Genomic DNA, 20,848 nt, shown 5'->3' on the forward strand with positions numbered 1-20,848 from the left:
TGGTTGGCGCGGCTTAGCTTACCCCCAACATCACCCAGGTAGATATCAAAGCGGAAAGAGATACGTTCTGTAACAGAAAAAAAAAAAATTAGAACAATGGAAAAGTTTGTTTTTCTCCCCTCCTCTTCTTATTCATGTAATTTACAATGGCGAAGGTGCGTGATGGCATGCAAGGCAATGGTATATTTACCCAAGGTTCTCAAGATGAAATGCTTGTCAGCTTGCTCCATACTTGGAGATGAGTCCTCGACGTCCAACTGGGTTGAGAGGCGATGGCGAAGTGACACTTATCTGTCAGCATTTACCCCATATTGACCCCTTTCCAACACCCCGCCCCTTTTCCCTCATCTACCTTATTACCACTTTACAGATATTATGACATCTCGCTCGGTTGCCGACCGGGCAAAACGTAGGCATGCAATGTGGCATTTTACGAAATATTACGTAAGCCATACGAGTAATTTTTTTGTCATTATATAGATATTGATGATTTTTGAAGCTGGTAAGAATAATGCACATTGCACGTTTTAATGTATGCCAACTCAGTATAAGGCAAAAGAACATGCAATAAATGCCGCACACGTGGGAATTCAACCCCTGAAGTCGATAATTTAATGTGCTAATTTTCATATATGGACAAGTTTAAGAACATAAGAACATAAGAAATAAGGGAAGCTGCAAGAAGCGACCAGGCTTACACGTGGCAGTCCCTGTATGAAACACTCCTACCTATTTCCATCTGTTATCCCCCTCCATAAACTTGTCTAATCTTCTCTTAAAGCTCTCTAGTGTCCTGGCACTAACTACATGATTACTGAGTCCGTTCCACTCATCTACCACTCTATTTGAGAACCAATTTTTTCCTATCTCCTTCCTAAACCTAAATTTTTCAAGCTTGAACCCGTTATTTCTTGTTCTACCTTGGTTGCTGATCCTAAGAATTTTGCTTACATCTCCCTTGTTATAACCCCTATACCACTTAAAGACTTCTATCAGGTCCCCTCTTAACCTACGTCTCTCTAGAGAATGTAAATTTAACCGCTTCAACCTCGCTTCGTAAGGAATACTCCTCATCCCCTGAATCCTTTTAGTCATTCTCCTCTGTACTGATTCTAATAGACCTATATCTTTCCTGTAATGTGGGGACCAGAACTGCACAGCGTAGTCTAGATGAGGTCTGACCAGCGCCAAGTATAACTTTAATATTACTTCCGGCCTTCTACTTTTAACACTCCTAAAAATGAATCCTAGTACCCTATTTGCCTTGTTTCTGGCTTCTATGCATTGTTTCCCTAGACGGAGTTCAGAGCTAACTATAACTCCTAAATCTTTCTCGTACCCTGTACCTACCAGAGTTTGGGTGTTTAATGTGTACCTATTGTGTGGGTTTCCTCTACCTACGCTAAGCACTTTGCATTTATTGATATTAAATTGCATTTGCCATCTATCCGTCCATTCATTCATTCTATCTAAGTCTGTCTGCAAGGCGATGGCATCCGCTTCTGACCTAATTAATCTACCTATCTTTGTGTCATCCGCAAATTTACTAACATCGCTACTAATTCCACTATCCAAGTCATTGATATATATTAGAAATAATAATGGCCCTAATACTGATCCCTGTGGCACCCCACTAATGACATGACCCCACTCGGATTTCGAGCCGTTTATTAGCACTCTCTGTCGCCTGTTACCAAGCCATGACCCTATCCAACCTAACACCTTCCCATCTATCCCGTGCGCCCTAACCTTTCTCAGGAGCCTTTGATGGGGCACCTTGTCGAATGCTTTACTAAAGTCCAGATATAAGATATCATAACTATCACCATTATCTACTGCCTCGTACACCTTACTGTAAAAACTTAACAAGTTTGTCAGGCAAGACTTCCCCTTCGTGAAGCCATGCTGTGACTGATTTATCAAGTTATGTTTGTCTAAATGTTCCCTAATGTTCCTCGCTATTATTGACTCTAACATTTTACCTACAACTGAAGTTAAGCTGACAGGTCTATAATTAGACGCTAAAGTTTTATCCCCTTTCTTAAAGATGGGTACTACATTAGCCTGCCTCCACATTACTGGTACCTCACCCGACTCCAGTGATTTCCTAAAGACAGAAACTAACGGCTCACTAATAATCTTTTTACATTCCATCAGAACTCTGGGATATATTTCATCAGGTCCTGGTGACTTGAACTTTTTTAGCCTATCTATCTCCTGCTCCACTATCTCCCTAGTTATGGAAATATCCGTCAGCTTCTCATACTCATCTGCTCTAAACACCTGTTCACTATCTGGCATATCCTGCATGTTTTCCTGAGTGAAGACAGTTAAAAAATACTCATTCAGAAGTTTACTAATCTCCTCCCCAGAACTAACCAGCTCCCCATCTGCTGCCTTTAATGGACCTACAGTATCCTTATTTTTCGTCCTGTATACCTGATAAAATCCCTTGGGGACCGTCTTCGCCTGGCTGGCTACCTTTAATTCATAATTGTCCTTAGCTTTCCTCGTTAACTTCCTGACTGTTCTAACTAATTCATTATACTGTGTCCTTAAAACTTCCTCACCTGCCTTTAATCTCTTATATATACTTCTCTTACGCCCTATATAATGCTTTAACCTTGCAGTCATCCATTTAGGGTCATTTTTTTGTGATCTTATTGTTTTATATGGGATATTTGCTAATTGACCTGTATGAACTTTATCTACGAAATATTTATACAATTCATCTACATTTACTTCACCTAAACCCCTCATCTCGTTCCCTACCATCCTCTCCCCTCCCTCATCAACTTGCCTCGACCTTACCTCTCTCATTTCAGCATGACCTGACATTCCAACATACTCACACCTATCTCCCCCCTTCCTCTTTCCTCCTCCCTTCTGGAGCCTCACCTCACCTCCCTCATCCTGCCTTATCTCTCTGAACTCCGTCCCTGACCTGACCTCACCCTGCATCCTTTGCCAGTCCACTCCTTGGAGGTACCTTTTTAATTCTTCAAAATCTGCTCTGCTAAAGTCAGGTATTTTACTAGTTTTTTTTATTTCTAACAGTTTCTTCCCATTCTAGATTGTACCTAATTTCCCTATGGTCACTGTTACCTAGCTGTCCTCCAACCTCTACCTGCGTGACTGCTTCCTCCCTGTTAGTAAGAATTAAATCTAGAATATTATTCCCCCTTGTGGGTTCTACGACTACCTGTTTTAAAAAATTATCCTGAATTACCTTAAGGAATTCCTCTGCTTCCTTGTTACCCACAATCAGACTCCAGTCGATATTCCTAAAATTAAAATCTCCTACCACACATACCTGACTGTACCTGCCTGCTCTATTTAATTCCTGCCACAGTGAGGTGTTAATTTCCTCTGTACTGGTCGGTGGTCTGTAAACTACCCCTAGTACTACTGACTGCGATCCTTCCTTAATATCTACCCATATCGACTCTGCTTTGTTATCTGTTTTAATTCTATTGTTCATACAGCACTGTAATGTGTCCCTAACGTATAACGCGACACCTCCTCCTCTCCTGTTTTCTCTATCTTTATAGAACATTGTATACCCATCTATCTTAACCTCTGGATTAAATACTTTTCCTGACATATCTAACCAAGTTTCAGTTAAAGCGATGATATCAAATTCCTCTACACTCGCTATTCCTCTAAGCAAGTCTATTTTATTCAGAATACTTCTACAATTTGTGTAGTAAACACTTAAGCTATTTCTCACCATCCCTAAGCTAGTTTCCTTTCTAGATTTAACTAATTTGCCCCTTGCCTTCTCCTCACTACCCCTTCTTCCCTCCCGACTAACGAAAAAAGTGCTGGAGTGCAGTTACCTCCCGCTCGAGTGTTTCGGCCAAAACACGAACACCCTGGCGTGACAAATGCACTCCATCCCTGGCGTACAAGGTGTCCCTGCCATAGAAAAGGTCCCAGTTGTCGATGAACTTTGCATGAAATGACGTAAGACGGCGGAATTGTATTTGGGATGTAAGTTACAGGTATCGTAATAGCCTATGGTCTGACTTTGAAAATTAAGATAAACAGTAATCCAGTGGCCCATGGTCTTCGAGTCACTCAATGTATTTAGAATGAAAACGCATGGCTTCTCCTGTTTTCTGGCAAGATTTATCAGCTCTGTCACACGGTGTTGGTTGTGACAGCCTAAAAAATAAACTCAACCAAGATGCCTGCTAGACCGGCTTGTATTTCACGTGCATTCATGACAGCTTATGCGTGGACAATGCAGTGAACGTGATGATAATGATCAATTTCTATGACACCGGTAGTGTCGGCGAAAAACATGATGATGCGGTTATGATTACGTTCCTTAGCAAAAGACAGATTAATTCTTAGATTCCCTAATTTATCCAGAGGGATGGCATTGTGCACGTCCTCTGTCACAAAGTTAAGGAAACATACTGTCCGACCTTTATTAAAAACATCAAATGCTAGGGAATTACGCGTGTCCAATCCTAGTGACCCAAGGGTCGTGTAAAATAATATTGACGTGTGATGCGAGAAAGAGCTGCGAACGTTATAAATGGTCTCCCCATTCACAGTGATATGTACATGTGACAGAACAGCGTGATGAAAATATAAACCGTTTTTATCAATTATGCCTTGTAAGCTGGCCATATCAACTATTGCCATGGTCAGATTTTGATGTATGATTTGCGCATAAGGTAATTCGGCAATCAAAGATGTTTGATTGGCGTTTAACACATATGTCTTACTGAGTATCCTATTGAAAGTGTATTGCATTGGATTTAGAGTCAAGGAGTTATTTAACGATTCTAAGGCGGGTGGATGCAGCGTGATGTGGTCAACACATAACTTAGTTATCTCGAGCTTAAATCTATTAAATAACCCAGCTCTACTACAAAATCAGTTTTTCTCAATAATCAAATTTTTGACACCCAACTTGAAGTATCAGAGTCATTTAATGACCACTTTACAAATATTGCCCCAAAACTTGCTAACAAACTGCCTCCCACAGACACCTCCCCAAAATCATTCCTTCGCGGAAACTATCCTCACTCCATGGTGATGCCTCTTGTAACACCCGATGACACATTACAAGTAATAAATGCCCTCAAAAATAAAAAAAGGACATATTGACGAAATACCTATCCATATAATAAAACAATATAATACATTATTTTCCATACCCCTCACAATCCTTTTTAACCAATCAATTAGCACAGGAATGTTTCCAGAAAAATTTAAACTTGCTAAAATTATTCCAATACACAAAACTGGTAACAAAACTGATCTTTGTAATTACAGACCCATCTCTATATTATCAAATTTCTCAAAAATATTTGAATCTTTAATGAAATATCAACTTATGCTATAGCTGAAGAAAAGAGATATTTTAAATAATAGGCAGTTTGGCTTTAGATCAGGATTAAACACCTTTGATGCCATAAACACCTTCACGTCAGACCTTTATACTGCACTTAACAAAAACAAATCCATACTTTCAGTCTTTATAGATTTTAGTAAGGCATTTGACACAGTCCAATCCAGTATCCTCCTTGATAAAATGTACCACTATGGTGTCCGGGGTTGTGTCCATGACTGGTTTCGATCATATTTAAATAACAGACAACAGTACACCATTTTCAACAACACCTCATCCTCAACTAAACCTGTAGAGTTAGGAGTACCTCAAGGAAGTATACTGGGTCCTATCCTTTTTCTTATATACATCAATGACATCTCTAACATTTCTGACACTCTCCACACTATACTATTTGCAGATGATGCCACATTCTATTTGATAGGAGAAAATCCAACAGAACTAATTAATAAGACAAATATAGAACTTCAAAAATTCTCAAACTGGTGCCTGGCTAACAAACTTACAGTTAATACCACAAAAACTCATTATATTCTATTCACTAAGACTATTACCATACACCAACCTCTACCCAACCTAACCATACTAAATGAAAGTATCTTACAAGTAGACAAAATAAAATTCCTTGGTGTAATTTTTGACAAACACCTAACTTTTAAGCACCATATCTCCAATCTCTGTCTACGGCTATCCAGAATCATTCCCCTACTTCTCAAAGTAAAACACTTTGCCCCAATTAAAATTCTTAAATGTCTGTACTATGCTTATATATACCCACACCTTACCTATTGTAATCCTATCTGGTCCCAAACCTACCCTTGTTATCTATCCCAGGTTAATATACTTCATAAGAAAATTATTAGAATATTAACAAACAGTGATTTTAATGAACATACTCAACCATTATTTAAAAGTCTCAATATCCTAAACCTTGCTGATTTATCTCAACTCTCCATTGCATCATTCATGTACAAAACATTAAATTTAAGTAACTATAATACACAACCTTTACACAATTACTGTTCAAACACTCCACCATGTATATAGGACCTAAGATTTGGAATTATTTACCAGGTGATATAAAACAATCAAAGAGTCTATCTTGCTTCAAAACAAAATTAAAGAGTCATTTGTTATACACTTATTAGTTATACACATGTTATACGCTTGTTATATGTTATATGTTATATGCTAGCTCATCAGACATTACCCTCATGTACTAGTATCATCACAGTAGTCAATAATTCATGTGAAATGGCAATAGTGAAAAGTATATCTAATAATATACTATATTTTCTTGTATCTTATTTATTCAACTTTCTCCTAGTATTGATAAATTCTTCATGCATTTACATTGTATTATTAGTGTCAGTATCTTTCTTCTTCTTCTTCTTCTTCTTCTTCTTTTTCTTCTTCTTCTTAATATTATTATTATTATTATTATTGTTATTATTATTATTATTATTATCATTATTATTATTATTATTATTATTATTATTATTATTATTATTATTATTATTATGTATTTGTTAAAGTGCTATTTTATCTTCTGTTCTGTGCAATTTCTTCCAAAATCAGCATTATTAGGTATTATCAAAGGTAATTTGTGCTTCATATGAGGAGTTCCTTTAGACTTAGCAACTTATTTATATTTTCATATACCCATATTATTATTATTATAGGTACAAATTTAGATTTCCTGTTATTGCACAAGGTAAAAACTCAAGGATAATTCTTCATTATATGGACAAGTGTTTTATTACTCTAATATATAGGATTAAATGCTCTTCTTTTTCTTTTTTTTTTTTTTAAGTTACTTTTATAATTAGTCCTAATATATAAATATATATATATTTTTTTTTTGTTTTGTCTCCCCATAAAGCAGTTGGTTGCTAAGGGCTGTTTGTTTGTTATAAAATTATATTAAGTTCTTAACTCAACTGTAAAATGACAAACATAATAAAGTGTTTAAAGTGTTTAAAGTGTTTAAAGTGTTTAAATTTGAAACTGCTGGCGTCTTGGTGTGAATTAAGAATCCATGTTTTGTTAGCCAATTCTAATTGAATTCTCACATCGACAGAGTCAAGCATTATTTATATTTCATATACCCATATTATTATTATTATAGGTACAAATTTAGATTTCCTGTTATTGCACAAGGTAAAAACTCAAGGATAATTCTTCATTATATGGACAAGTGTTTTATTACTCTAATATATAGGATTAAATGCTCTTCTTTTTCTTTTTTTTTTTTTTTAAGTTACTTTTATAATTAGTCCTAATATATAAATATATATATATTTTTTTTTTTGTTTTGTCTCCCCATAAAGCAGTTGGTTGCTAAGGGCTGTTTGTTTGTTATAAAATTATATTAAGTTCTTAACTCAACTGTAAAATGACAAACATAATAAAGTGTTTAAAGTGTTTAAAGTGTTTAAAGTGTTTAAATTTGAAACTGCTGGCGTCTTGGTGTGAATTAAGAATCCATGTTTTGTTAGCCAATTCTAATTGAATTTTCACATCGACAGAGTCAAGCAGGTAAGCGTCCAGACTTGATATATTCGAAAACAAAGGCGAAGTCATTGAAAGGCCGTGCGTTTTACAATCTTTTATCATTTGTTTCTCATCTTTATTCCCCCCTGTGAAATAGTCTTCATCAAATTTATTGATTGTGCCTTTTGATCCATCATAATCGCGGTGGTAGAAGGCGACGCGAGCAATAGAGTCAATTTTATCCTGAGGGATTGTTGTAATTATTTTAATGAAGGCGTGATAGTTGAACAAAGAGGATGACTCCACAAGCTGTTCGTTAAAATAACAAGTGCAAGACTTAAACATCGTATTATTCAAGCCATTACTAAAAGCGATGTGACCGTCGTCGTCTAGTGTCGCGCCATCTGCCTTCGCTATGCTAACTCGCAATTCTAGAGACCGTGTTGATAGATCCAAAAATTGTCCTGGAATGCCAGGCAGTCTAAATTCAATGTAAGGGTCGTTAATCCCCGCATGATTATTAGCATTAGCGTCTAAATTAACGGGTAATGCGTCCAACTTTCGTCTCGCAGCGACTGACGATTCAATGGTATACAGGCGTTTCACCTGCGGGAAGTTCTCACTCACAGCCGTCAGATAATTGCTCAGGGGGTGGAGGTCGCTCCACCCTGCACATCCAGCCTGTAATGAGTCATCTTCGCGACTAAGCTAAATATTGAAGATATCTGCTTTATAGCATGTCTTTCTTTTCAGTTGCCTGGTTGGCTGTTTTCTCTTTTTTTTTTTTTCTCCGACTCCTGCTTTCCTCTATTTCATTAATCATCCACCTCGAACTATTCTTTCACCCAAACCCTTCACGGCGGCGACGCCTCTATTTTTTAATGATTTGCGAAGTTGTTTCCCCTCTAAAACATCTGTTAATAAACCTTTTCCCATTTGGAGTGCTTCGGGTGTCACAGTACGCATGAGAAAGGGAATTGCTCTTTTAGCAAAGCCGCTCAAAACGAAAAATATGCCACCACCTCTTCTTGAATGGGGTGGAATAAAAACCTGGATGTCGTCTAACTGCGTTGCCTTTGCTTTGCATAAAAAGCAAGTTATATTCCACTCAAGTGGGAGGTGTGAACGCTCTCGTCATGATGACCGCCATGTCACGAATAAGACACCGAGCATAATCACCGGCTTTTTATTTTTGTTTGATATGCAGTAAGAGTGTAATTGATTTACCCCTCCCAAAGTGAATGGGCCGGCCAACTTGATCCACGAGTTGAATCGCAATCAAATCGATAATAGTTTTACTGAGCGATTTATATGCAGTCTGATGGAAATCTTTACCGCCAGCGGATTTCATACTAATGACTTCTAATAAGGTGACATACTGACCACCATATATCGTCGCTGACACACAGTCCGTGTAAAATAGTGCGAAATCTATCCCCCCATCCATTCGAGGCGGGAAAGGGGCGGGAATGAAGGGGGAGTCGTTTTCGGCATATGGACTGTATAAATTATACTTGGCATACTAATCAAAGCCCAAGATGTGAGCCATCCTGGATCCAAATTTCGCAGTCAAGTAGCAGAAATGGCCATTGTTCTCGCACTGTTGGGCATTCTGAAGGACGTGCTCCACCCTTCACATTTTTTCATTATAGTTAAAAAATTGATCACCCTCAAAATACCGGTCATACTCAGCCTTCATATTGCTTTTTAATTCTGCGGCCAATTCGATATTAATGACGTCAACCATATACCCAGTATCGCCCACCTCCATGCTCGTTCGAGGTGTGTATGTATGGAGTTTATACATGCGTGTTTCATCGGTGTGGGTTATGGCCCAAATATCAATCCTGCAAGTATAATCACCCGCCACTAGACCCAAGAACTGTTTTGGATAAAAGCAGTTTATCAGACCTACTTCATATTGCTTATTTGGATCAAGATGGATGGGGGGAGTGATTCTATTTTCAAAGCAATGGGGCTGGTTATGGGGGTAGAGCTCGGAGTTGCCCAGACTCGTCAAATACAGATAATGTTCTGCTCCCGCCATGATCAAAATAAAGAATAACAATCATCCCAGTTAAGGATACATTTATACTCGATTTGTCAAACACACATCAAATTTATTTCAAAATTTTACATGATATAGTTTATTCAGACTTCCTCACGAGAATAGTTTCAACTCCAAAAGGTTGAAGTCGCTTCGCCAGCCCTTCCACCATAGGCAGGTAATTATTCGTCCACTCATCCCGGCAGTGACCTCTGCACCCCATTCCTTCTGGGATGATAATCTGCTCCACTTCAGTGTTCGCCATGGCTATCAAGGCAATCTTTTTCAGGCAATTCTGGAAGTGTTGACGTCAGTTCATGCTTGTATCCATCTTGAGTCCTTCCACGTAAAGCAAATCCTTCGATGTCGCAATTGCCTGTTGCACCTTCTCGTTACCCTCGACGGCCTCGCCCCAACCATACTGAGTCACGCAGGCCACCAGGTGAGGGAGATTTACGCTTCCTGTGGGAGGCGAGTGGATAATGATACATCTTGTTTCATCTCTCGTGTCCGTCGTGGCCCAATGAAGCGAGTAGAGTCTCTTTCTAGCCGCATGCGTATTCTCGTATGGATAAATCGTTTTGAGGTCCCGCGCAATCCCACACGGTACGGTGGAGACCGCATTTACTGTGTAAGCAATATAACAGCGACAATCATGGAACGCGCTGTCGGTCAGCCTACCCTCGACCACCTTCATCTTGACGACTAATTGGAGGGTAGATCCACACGTCAAACCCTCTGTGAGGGGAGTGAGGAGGAAATGTGGCATCGTGGACCTTTATTTGCACGTATTGGTCGATATTACACCTCTTGCATAGTAGAATTATTCGTTCAAATTGACGCAGGTGTTATTTTTTTTCCTTTGTTGGTGGGAAGGGATGGAGGGTGGGGAACATATTATTTACTAGGGGATGTGGGTGATGCGACGAACCGTTTTGACCATAACCCTTATCAATTATCCATCCGTAGGTCTGCACCCCTGATGCGCCTAACACGTGCACGTCAATGACTCATGCGTTATTGATTTACTTACTCGTTTACAGAGTAACACAGGGCCTTTCATTTTAATATGCTTCCCAGATGTGGCCGATCACGCCGCCTATCAGTTTACTTCGTTGAGCTGTATTTCTGATGGCGCCCGCGGGGAGTTGCGCCAAATGAAGTAGCATTGATAATAATGGACGCTCATCGGCTGAAATTCTTTTCACGTCCCCCTTTCTGTTGCCGAGTACTCGTATGAGATCAAACATGCTTATCCCCGAAAATGGCAGAAGTAAGTTACCATGATCATCCCATGAAATCCCAGGTTTATCCTCCAATGATTTCAAGAGAGATAAACCGTATTCTCTAAAGGAAGGTGGAACAGCAACTCGAATTAAATCATCCAAGGGCGGATTGACAGGAGCGCGTGACGGCAGTGCCACGGTGGAGGCGAAAGTGGTAGCGGTTGCTGGCGGCAGAAGTGAGGTTTTTTTTTTTTCTTGACTTGTTTTGCCGTGAATCGGTGCAGAGTTGCAACGTCGGCCAGTTTAAATTTACACCTCTCGGCAACTGAGATGGGAACTAAATAATATTCCTTCATCTCTGTAGTAAACTTGTTATTGCCGACACGGCTATCGGGAGTAACGCAGCCAATATGCTGCCACCTCGTTTGGAGATTAGAATGGCTTTTTTTCTTGTACACGAGCGTCTTCTTCAAGGCTACAGTGTGAATATCACTCTTGAATTTTTTCAGGTGGTTAATGATGGAATCATCGTCCGTCAGGTGTTTCTTCAAAAAGTTGGCGAATATTTCCAAGATGCAATTGACTTCGTGCTTATTCAAACTCTCCAAGACCTTCTTCCGCAATATAGGGTAGACGTGAGAGGAGGAAAACAAAATCCTTGTACTTCTATATCAATGGTTTTTCCTCATTCATATCTTACTAAGTTGTCCGCATCTATCCAAATGTCAAATTTATCTGGATATCCACGCCAGTGGACGAAATACTTTCTTTTACCTCGCTCGACCTTTGATCGTAATATATCGACCTGGTAATGTGTCAGAAGAGAGGACTTGATTAATTCTTCCTTGTAGAATGCACCAGTCACGTCCTCACCTAACAAATCCCTTATGTAATAAATAAGGATTTTATGTGAGTAATCCACATGACTTATCTTAAAAACCTCCTCAATATTGTTGACGGTATAACCCTTATTGAATTTAAATTGCGTTCGGGAAGCACGTTGTAAGTGTACAATGTCTCCCACGTCTAATTTGTGACTGACAACTTTCTCTCCTCTTGGCCAATTTATATACATTTGTTTAAATTGCCTCCTGACTTGTGACAGGTGGTGGAGGTGGTGAACCTGGGCCGGTGTTTGGTTATCACCCAAACCGCGGTGTGGGGTGTGATTGTACGCGTTTATTAGGGTGGCCAAGACGTTAATATACATCAGTGTATTGTTATGTGTGAGATATTTATTTATTTTTGCCTTTATGGTTCGGATGACCCTTTCTGCCAAACTTGCCTTTGTTTCGCGCGAGTAATTGGAATACAAGGTAATACCTTTCAAAGTTAGATATTTTTTCACTGCTTGATTATAAAATTCGGATCCCTGATCGGTAAAAAAGACGCGACACGCCTGTAAAACTTCCCGACTCTAAAAATTTTTTCAGGGCTTGCAGGCTACTGCGTCCAGATTTACTTGTCAGCGTTGCTACTTTCAAGTACCTGCTGGAAATGTCCAGGCAAAACATGATGTATCGAATGCCGCCACTGTGTCTGTGCAGCTTTGTAAAATCTGCCAAATCACAAGTTAAAATGACGGACGGTTTAGGAGCGAGAATTTTTCATTGCGGAAAACGTTTCAGTGTCGGCTTGTGAGGCGTATAAGTGCGGACACCCTGCAAAATGCCCTCACATCGCGGAGTGTTAGATTCTTATCGCTTTTTTTCCCCTCTCTGTAGAGTGCTTGCACACCTCCTAAAGCCGCAGGATTCGTCATATCCCGGTAAATTTTGTCCAAAACTGCGTTCATAGCAGATAGACTTTCTCACAGGGCGGCTTATCCATAATATTTGTGCGCAGTTGAATTTCTTTGTGTACGTTCGGGGATGAATCGCACCACAAATAACCGTGATCTCGTCTAAGCACGACATTTTTATAAGTTTCCATAAAGTGTTTGGCGTGCTCCTTTCCATAAAGTTGCCTGCCCAGACATTCGATTTGATATATATCTCTGTTTTTCATAAGAATGTAATGCGAGGCATTTAAAGTTATCGTTCTAGCATACTTTCCGGGGAAAAAGACATTCTGCGCTATCATTATAACTGACAAATGTTTATGTCTCCCTTTGGTAAAGGCCTCTGCTATCGTTTGAGAATTGCCAGCCATGAGGAAATAGTCATCTAATATCAAAAGCGTGTGCGTTTGCGGATCGGCATATGGATTGTCATCATCCATCACGGGATCAATAATTTTCTCATGCACTTTGACCTTATCTTGAAAAGGAAAATTCTGCTGCAGCGAATGCAATGAGACGCCACAAATAATAATTCTGTTAAATCCATGCTGATATTTCTCTATAATTTTATTGCAGAGGTGTGTTTTGCCGGAATTTGTATAACCTGCGATAATTATGCGTGTAGGATATCTGAAGAGAATCAGCATCTGTTTGCTAAATGTCTTGTCCATGTTAAGTTCAGAGGGTCACTAAAAGACGCTTCGATATGTTTACAGTATTTATTGCTTAACCTTTATTTACATGGTCATGTAGGTAACAGCATAACTAGCCTCCCCAGCTGCATCCTCATCCCTGTCCTCTAATTATGGCGTGGATCTCTCCTGACTCACGCTTCTTCCTCAACCTCCTCTTCCCTCTCCTTAACCTAAGTACAAATGTTCTTACATTACCTCCTTCTCCTCCTCTTCCTCCTCTTCCTCTTCCTCCTCCTTATCCCACGTGGACAGTACAAATGTTCTTACATTACATGAACAATCCCCCTCATCCCCCTCCTTAACCACGTGGTCAATACAAATGTTCTTACATTACATGAATGGCAGCTGCTAGCCAACGCGGTCTCTCTCCACCCCTTAATTATGATGTGAATAATGTCGTGGAAAGTCTCTCCCGATCACGCCACAGTCCACTCGTTATCCCATCCTCCCCCTCCCCCTCATCCTCCTCCTCCTCCTCCTCCTCCTCCTCCTCCTCCTCCTCCTCCTCCTCCTCCTACTCCACATCCTCTGCCACCTCCTCATCCATATCATTCTCCACATCTCTTTCCCGCTGATCATTGTCGGGGTGGTAATACGTGAAAGCGTTTGTCGTCAAAAAGTGACAATGTACGCTTTCGCATGTGAGTGGTACAAATTTACCCTTTCACATTCCTGATATTATAGCAATCCACCATCCCACATGCGACATTATCAAGTGTTTCCCTATACTGCTGATGCAATATATTTTGCTGATGGTGAGTTGGAATGCCTTTACCTCGAGATACTTGCTTGTCACCTTCCAACAGCAGCAAATACATCTTTGGTTTTAATATGATTGCCTCTTTGATGAGCGTGGATCCGGTTTTAGATTTCAGCAAGCCTAGTTGACCCTTCCGCTCCCCATTAAAACACATGTGATCTGAAGCAAAGTTACTGGTGTCGAGAAAATTTGCCATGGGTCCATATTTCAGTTCATCATTTAAGTTTGTAGGTATGTGTAGACTGAATATGAAACTGTCAGTATCTTCACAAGCCAATTTAGCTCTCTCCCCATAATTAGCTTTGATGACACGATACCAAAAGTTGTACATGTACTTCTTTCCCACTTCTAAAATATGGTATCCCAAGTAATTTGGCTGACTGATTTTAATCGTATTCTTACTGTTGACGCATATGATTCGGTCCTCGCCTAATTGGTGTACCCTTTTAAAGGATGGATTTCTTGCATACTTCAGGAGAGACTTTCTTTTTGTCACTAATTTCTGTTAGAGGTCATACTTCACTTCAGATAACATGGATCTGCCATAAACTGCGTTTGACATCAGTTTGCAAATGCGATTTTTAATGGTGCACGTCTCATTTTTATGCTGAGTAACGTTCCTTTTTATGAAAGGTTTCAGGTATGGAGCCTGTCTAAACCTATATATAGCATGGACACATTATATTTTGCAGTCCAAGTGAGAGTAAAAGTTGCAGCAATTCCAGACTGATGAGATGATCTTTCAGCCCCTTATGACTTGCCACGAGTTTACGATTTTTCCTCTCCAGCTTACGACCCTCAGCTTCTAACAGTCTTTTACTGTATGGCAAGATGTCATCTTCTGTAATAGTCATGTATGCGAGGCACAGAGAGAACTCGTCCATGACCCGGGCTACGACGGGGGAAACATCGCAGGAGTCCAAATGCAGCCAGTAACCGATGTCACCATCTGCCGCGTGATTCTGGATGCCAACTTCAAAAAAATCATCCATCTCTGACTGAGAAAGTTTTTTGATGTTGCCCATAGGCAGGGGGAACGCATAACGGTTGCATATAATGAAATATAGTCCAGATAGAACACATAGGTGCCGGGTCCACCATTGGGTTCGTGGTTTGACTGCAGGTGTGGTCTGACACAAGTTACAAAGCCTCCTCGTACATTTCTTTTGATCAGGTGATACATGTTAAGATCGTAAGGTGAATCAAATTGAACGCCTGTCAACTTTAAAAAACCGTCATAAGCATAAGAAGACAGTGACACATAATGTGCCACGTCCAGTCCATAAAATTCATGCAGGTATGATCTATATTTGAGATATGTGTCGGCTAATAACCCCACATCAATCTCACAATACAGTTTTATGTAATCACCTAAAGTGTGACAGGATGCCATACTCCACACGCTTTTAGCGTGTTCATATTTTCCAGGTGACAGATGAGGCCGGCATTCATAATGGAAAGCATGTCCTGAAACTGCAATTCCTTAATCCTTACTTTCAATAAATGCGATTCTGACTTGGCAAGGATGTCCACGTGTAACACTGGCAACTGAAGGTCTTTTATGATTAATAAGACGTCAAAGTTCATATTATGCGCCAGAGAAATGAGATATTTCCTCATGTCACGACACTGGAGGTTGCATCGTGCGCACAATGCCCCCTTGTAATTATTTTGTGGTAATGAGTGGTCGTCATGTTTATGAGGTGGGGTTTTCACATTAAAGGGTTGACGGCAGAGTTCGCAGTGGCGCTGACGTTAGAAGTGGACTTCATCCTCTGCAGACATGCTAATTGGATAGCTAACTATACTTTCCTTGATGATTCGGCAAGCTTCGGATAGACTATCAATGAAATTATTCACGGGATGTTCGCCGAAATAACTTCTCTTTTCCACGGCATCTCCATGCCTATTGATGATGAGATACGAGTATCCAATTGGCTCATGTTTAGCTATCACACTCCTATTCTCCTTAGGTTTTATCATAGTTTCAAAATAAAAGAAAATGCTAAGTAGAAAGGCTGATAGGTGTAGGCAAAATTTTTGAATTTTACTTTTTCAGCATCACCTGGAAAAAAGAAGAGTTTGAGTGAAGTCGCAATGGCACTCGTAATCGCTCAAACTGACAGCCTTGGAAAATGAGCTGAAACATATTTTGCAAAACTGATGACCCTCTGGAGTGGGAGAGCTACTCGACAATTTCTGGTGCAGCTTCTCCACATCTTTAATGAGCGTCATATGTCTTCCGCCTAGTAAAAATATGTATTATAAATGTTTTTGAATTTGCTAGGTACTAAAACGTCAAAATGCATGCAAAGCACACTATGTTTAAAAATAAAATAACATTACCGAAAAACGTGGGTTTTGATGTTTTTCAATTGTTTACGTGCCGAAACGCTAAAACGCATTCAAAACATAAGACTCATTTATGTAGAAATCGAACAAATTAATTTTAAATGTATTTTTAGTGATTTATGAGCTTGTTAGGTAACAAAACCCCAAAATGAAAGCAAAACACTCTATATACAATAATGAGATGACAGGTCCAGAAACGTGTCATTTGCGTGTTTTTGAGCATATCACCCACGAAAAAACTAAAAAGCATGGAAAACATCCGATATAAGAAAATTAAAGAATATTACCAACTTGTAACACTAAAATGGAAGCAAAAATACACTTCCTGGTGAAAAAGAAGCTTGTAACAATCTAAAATGGAAGCAAAAATACACTTCCTGGTGAAAAAGAGCATTACAAAAAACGGATGTTTTGAGTCTGTTTGAGTTTATCAAAACGCCAAAACACATGGAAATATGCTAATATGTGGATACAATGATAGTATTACAAACGTATTTGACAAGTTTTTAAGGTTCACTGGTGCTGAAACGCTAAAACATGTTAATATTACTTTATGTTTAGTAACAGAATGTAATTAACAAAAATGTGCATTATGAGTCTTATTTACCGTGTTACCCACCAAAACGACAAAATGCATAAAAAGAAATCTATATGAAGAAACAGAACTACAATACCAATAACCTGTATTATGAATGTTAGGTACCAAAACGCCAAAGTGCATACAAAGCACACGAAATTAGAAAAGAAAACATCACCAAAAAAGTGTCTTTTTAGTGTTTTCAAACTAGTTGCGTACCAAAACACTAAAACGCACGCAAAAAAAAAAATAAAATAAATAAATAAATAAATAAATAAATAAATAAATAAAATAGATAATACAGAACAACTTCATCAAAAGAGTGTATTTTAAGTGTTTTTTTTTCGTCTTGTTAGATACCAAACCTACAAAATGCATGGAAAGCATCCTATATCGGGTAATGAAACAACACTACCAGAAACTTGTCATTTTCTTGTTTTGAGCATACAAGGCAATAAAAAGCTAAAGGCATGGAAAACATCTCATTTGGGAAAACTAAACATTACTAACAAATCATGTATTTTAAATGTTTTTGAGCCTCTTACGTACCAAAACTCTAAAATACATGTAAAACACCATTTCTGGAGGAATAGAACAATATTACCAAAAAACTTGTGTTTAGGGTGTTTTCGAGTTTATTAGGTACCCAAACCACTCCATATGGAGTGGTTTACACACATTTTATTGTTTTGGTATGTATGTTTAAATATTAAGTTCAAAAACACCTATTATATGTGAGCGGTGTTTTACATGCTTTTTAGCATTTTGCTACGTAGGAAGTCCATAAACACATAACACTCAAATTTTAATTTTCGTAATGTTCTTTTGCATTAGAATATATGGTGTTTTCTACGTATTTTCGCATTTTTGTGCAATCTATATATAGATTGCTCTTCATGCCTTTTAGAGTTTAGTTCCTTAAGGTCAATGACACTCATAATACACGCGTCTGGTAATTACGTTCTTTTCACCATATAGGGTACTATGCATGCATTTTGTCGCTTCTGTACCTAATAAGCTCAGAAACATTAAAAAATAAACATTTTTGGTAATGTTATTCTGTTTTTCCATGAAGTGTTTTTAACATGCGTTTTAGCATTTTGATACGTAAGAAGCTTCTCATCAATGAAAAGAAACTTTTTTGGAAATATTGTTTTGTATTCCAATATAGGGTGCTTTCCATGGATTTTAGTGTTTGCTGCCTAACACGCTAAAAAAAAAAAAAAAAAAAAAAAAAAAGACACGTGTCTGGTAATGTCGTTTCCCTTCCCCATATACAGTGCTGGATTTTGACGTTTTGATTCTTAACATTGTCAAAAAAATAAAAAAATAAAAAACTCAAAATGCATGTTTTTGGTAAAGTTGTTCTATTTCTCCATATATAATATTATTCACGCGTTTTTTACTCTTGGTGCCTAAGAATCTCAAAAACATACATACACGTTTCTGATAATATCATTTATTTCATCATATAGAGTAATCTCCACGTATTTTGATGTTTCCCTACCTAATAAGATCAAAAATACTGGAAACATACATTTTTACTGATGTTATTGTGTTTCCTCAAAAAGGCTCTTTTGCATGCGTTTAGTGTTGCGATACGAAAGAAGGTAAAAAAAAAATAAAATAAAATAAAACACGTTTTTGGTTATGTTTTTCATTTTAATGCAGGGTGCTTTACATATCTTTAAGCATTTTCGTACCTAACACACTCTAAGATACTCATAAGACACTTTTCTGGTAATGTTATTTCGTTTCCTCAATATAGTGCTTTGCATGGATTTTGGCGTTTTGGTATATAACAATTTGAAAAAAAAAATGAAAATGAATATTTTTGATGATGATATGTTTCTCCATATAAAGTGCTATTCACGCATTTTATAGTTTTGGTACCTAAAAAGTTCAAAAGCACTGACAATACACGCTTCTCGTAATGTCTTTTCTTTCCGTTTATAGGGTACTTTGCATACATTTGGTGTTTTGGTACCTGGTAATTTTGTTCTGTTTTAGCGTTTTGGTACCAAAGAAGCTAAAAAACACTTATAATACACATTTCTTATATCGGTTCTTATCGGTTTATTTTATATATAGGGTTGTTTGCATGCATATTGGCGTTTTTATACGTAACAAGCTCAAAAACACTGAAAAGACATGTTTTTTTGGTAATGCCGTATTATTTTCCTGTATAGAATGCTTCGCATGCTTTTTAACGTTTTGGTACTTAACAATGAGAAAAAAAAAACACTCAAAATATACCTTTTTTGTAATGTTGCTCTGCTTTTATATATAAAGTAATATTCAAGTGTTTTTGTGTTTCGGTACCAAAGAAGCTCAGAAAAACTCATTATGCACGTCTCTCATATGTCTTTTCGTTTACCCATATAGAGTGGTTTGCATGCATTTTGACGTTTTAGAACCTAACGAGCTCAAGCACACTTACAATACACGTTTTGGGAAACTTTTTTTTTTTTTGTGCTTCTTCAGATCAGTTGCTCTGTATGCAGTTTGGCGTTTTGTTAATTAATAAAGTAAAAAACACCCAAAACGCACGATTTTGGTAATGTTCTGTATCTCCCTATAGTTTTTTTTTTTTTCCACACGTTTTAGTGTTTTGGTACCTAAGCTCAGAAAAACTACACGTTTCTGCTAATATCATTTCGTTTCCTAATATAGGCATTTTCTATGTAAGTAGTAAAAAAAAAAAAAAAACTCAATTCACGATTTCGGTAATGTTATTCCATTTGACCATAAAGGGTGTTTTGCATGCGTTTGAGTATTTTGGTATGGAAGAAGCTTGAAAACATATAAGCTACGTTTTTGTTATTCCTGATTTCTACTCCCATATAGGGTGCTTTCCATGCTTTGTAACGTTTTCGTGCCTAATATTTTCAAAAACACTCAAAAGACACGTTTCTGGTTTTCTTTACCTCATATAGAGAGCTTTTGATGCATTTTGGAGATTTGATTATTGACAATGTGAAATACTCTCAAAATGCACGTTTTTCGTAATATTCTGTTTCTCTATATTAAATGATATTCATGCGTTTTAGCATTTTGGTATCTAAGAATCTAAAAAGAAGCACTCATAAAGCACGTTTCTGATAATATCGTTTTGTTTCATCATAGAGGGTATTTTTAATGCATTTGGACGTTTGTGTTCCTAAGAAGTTAAAAATACTCAAAGTACACATTTTTGGAAATATTAATCTGTTTCTCCATTAGAATGTTTTACATGCGTTTTAGTATTTTGGTACGTAAGAAGGTCTAAACACTCCAAACAAACGTTTTTGGTAATGTTTTGTTACCATATAGGGTGGTTTCCATGCTTTTTTAATGTTCTGGTGTCTAACACGCTCAAAAACATTCAAACGACACATGTCATCTCGTTTCACCATATACAGCATGCATTTTGGCGTTTTAGTACCTAACGTAGTAAAAAAAAATAAATAAATAAAAAAAAATCTCAAAATAAAGGTTTTTTTTTACTAAAGTTCTATTTCTTCAGATGGTGTGTTATTCATGCGTTTTAAAGTTTTTGTACCTAAAAAAA

The sequence above is a fragment of the Scylla paramamosain genome, chromosome 1 (genome assembly GCF_035594125.1).
Source record: "Scylla paramamosain isolate STU-SP2022 chromosome 1, ASM3559412v1, whole genome shotgun sequence".
Classification (NCBI taxonomy): domain Eukaryota; kingdom Metazoa; phylum Arthropoda; class Malacostraca; order Decapoda; family Portunidae; genus Scylla; species Scylla paramamosain.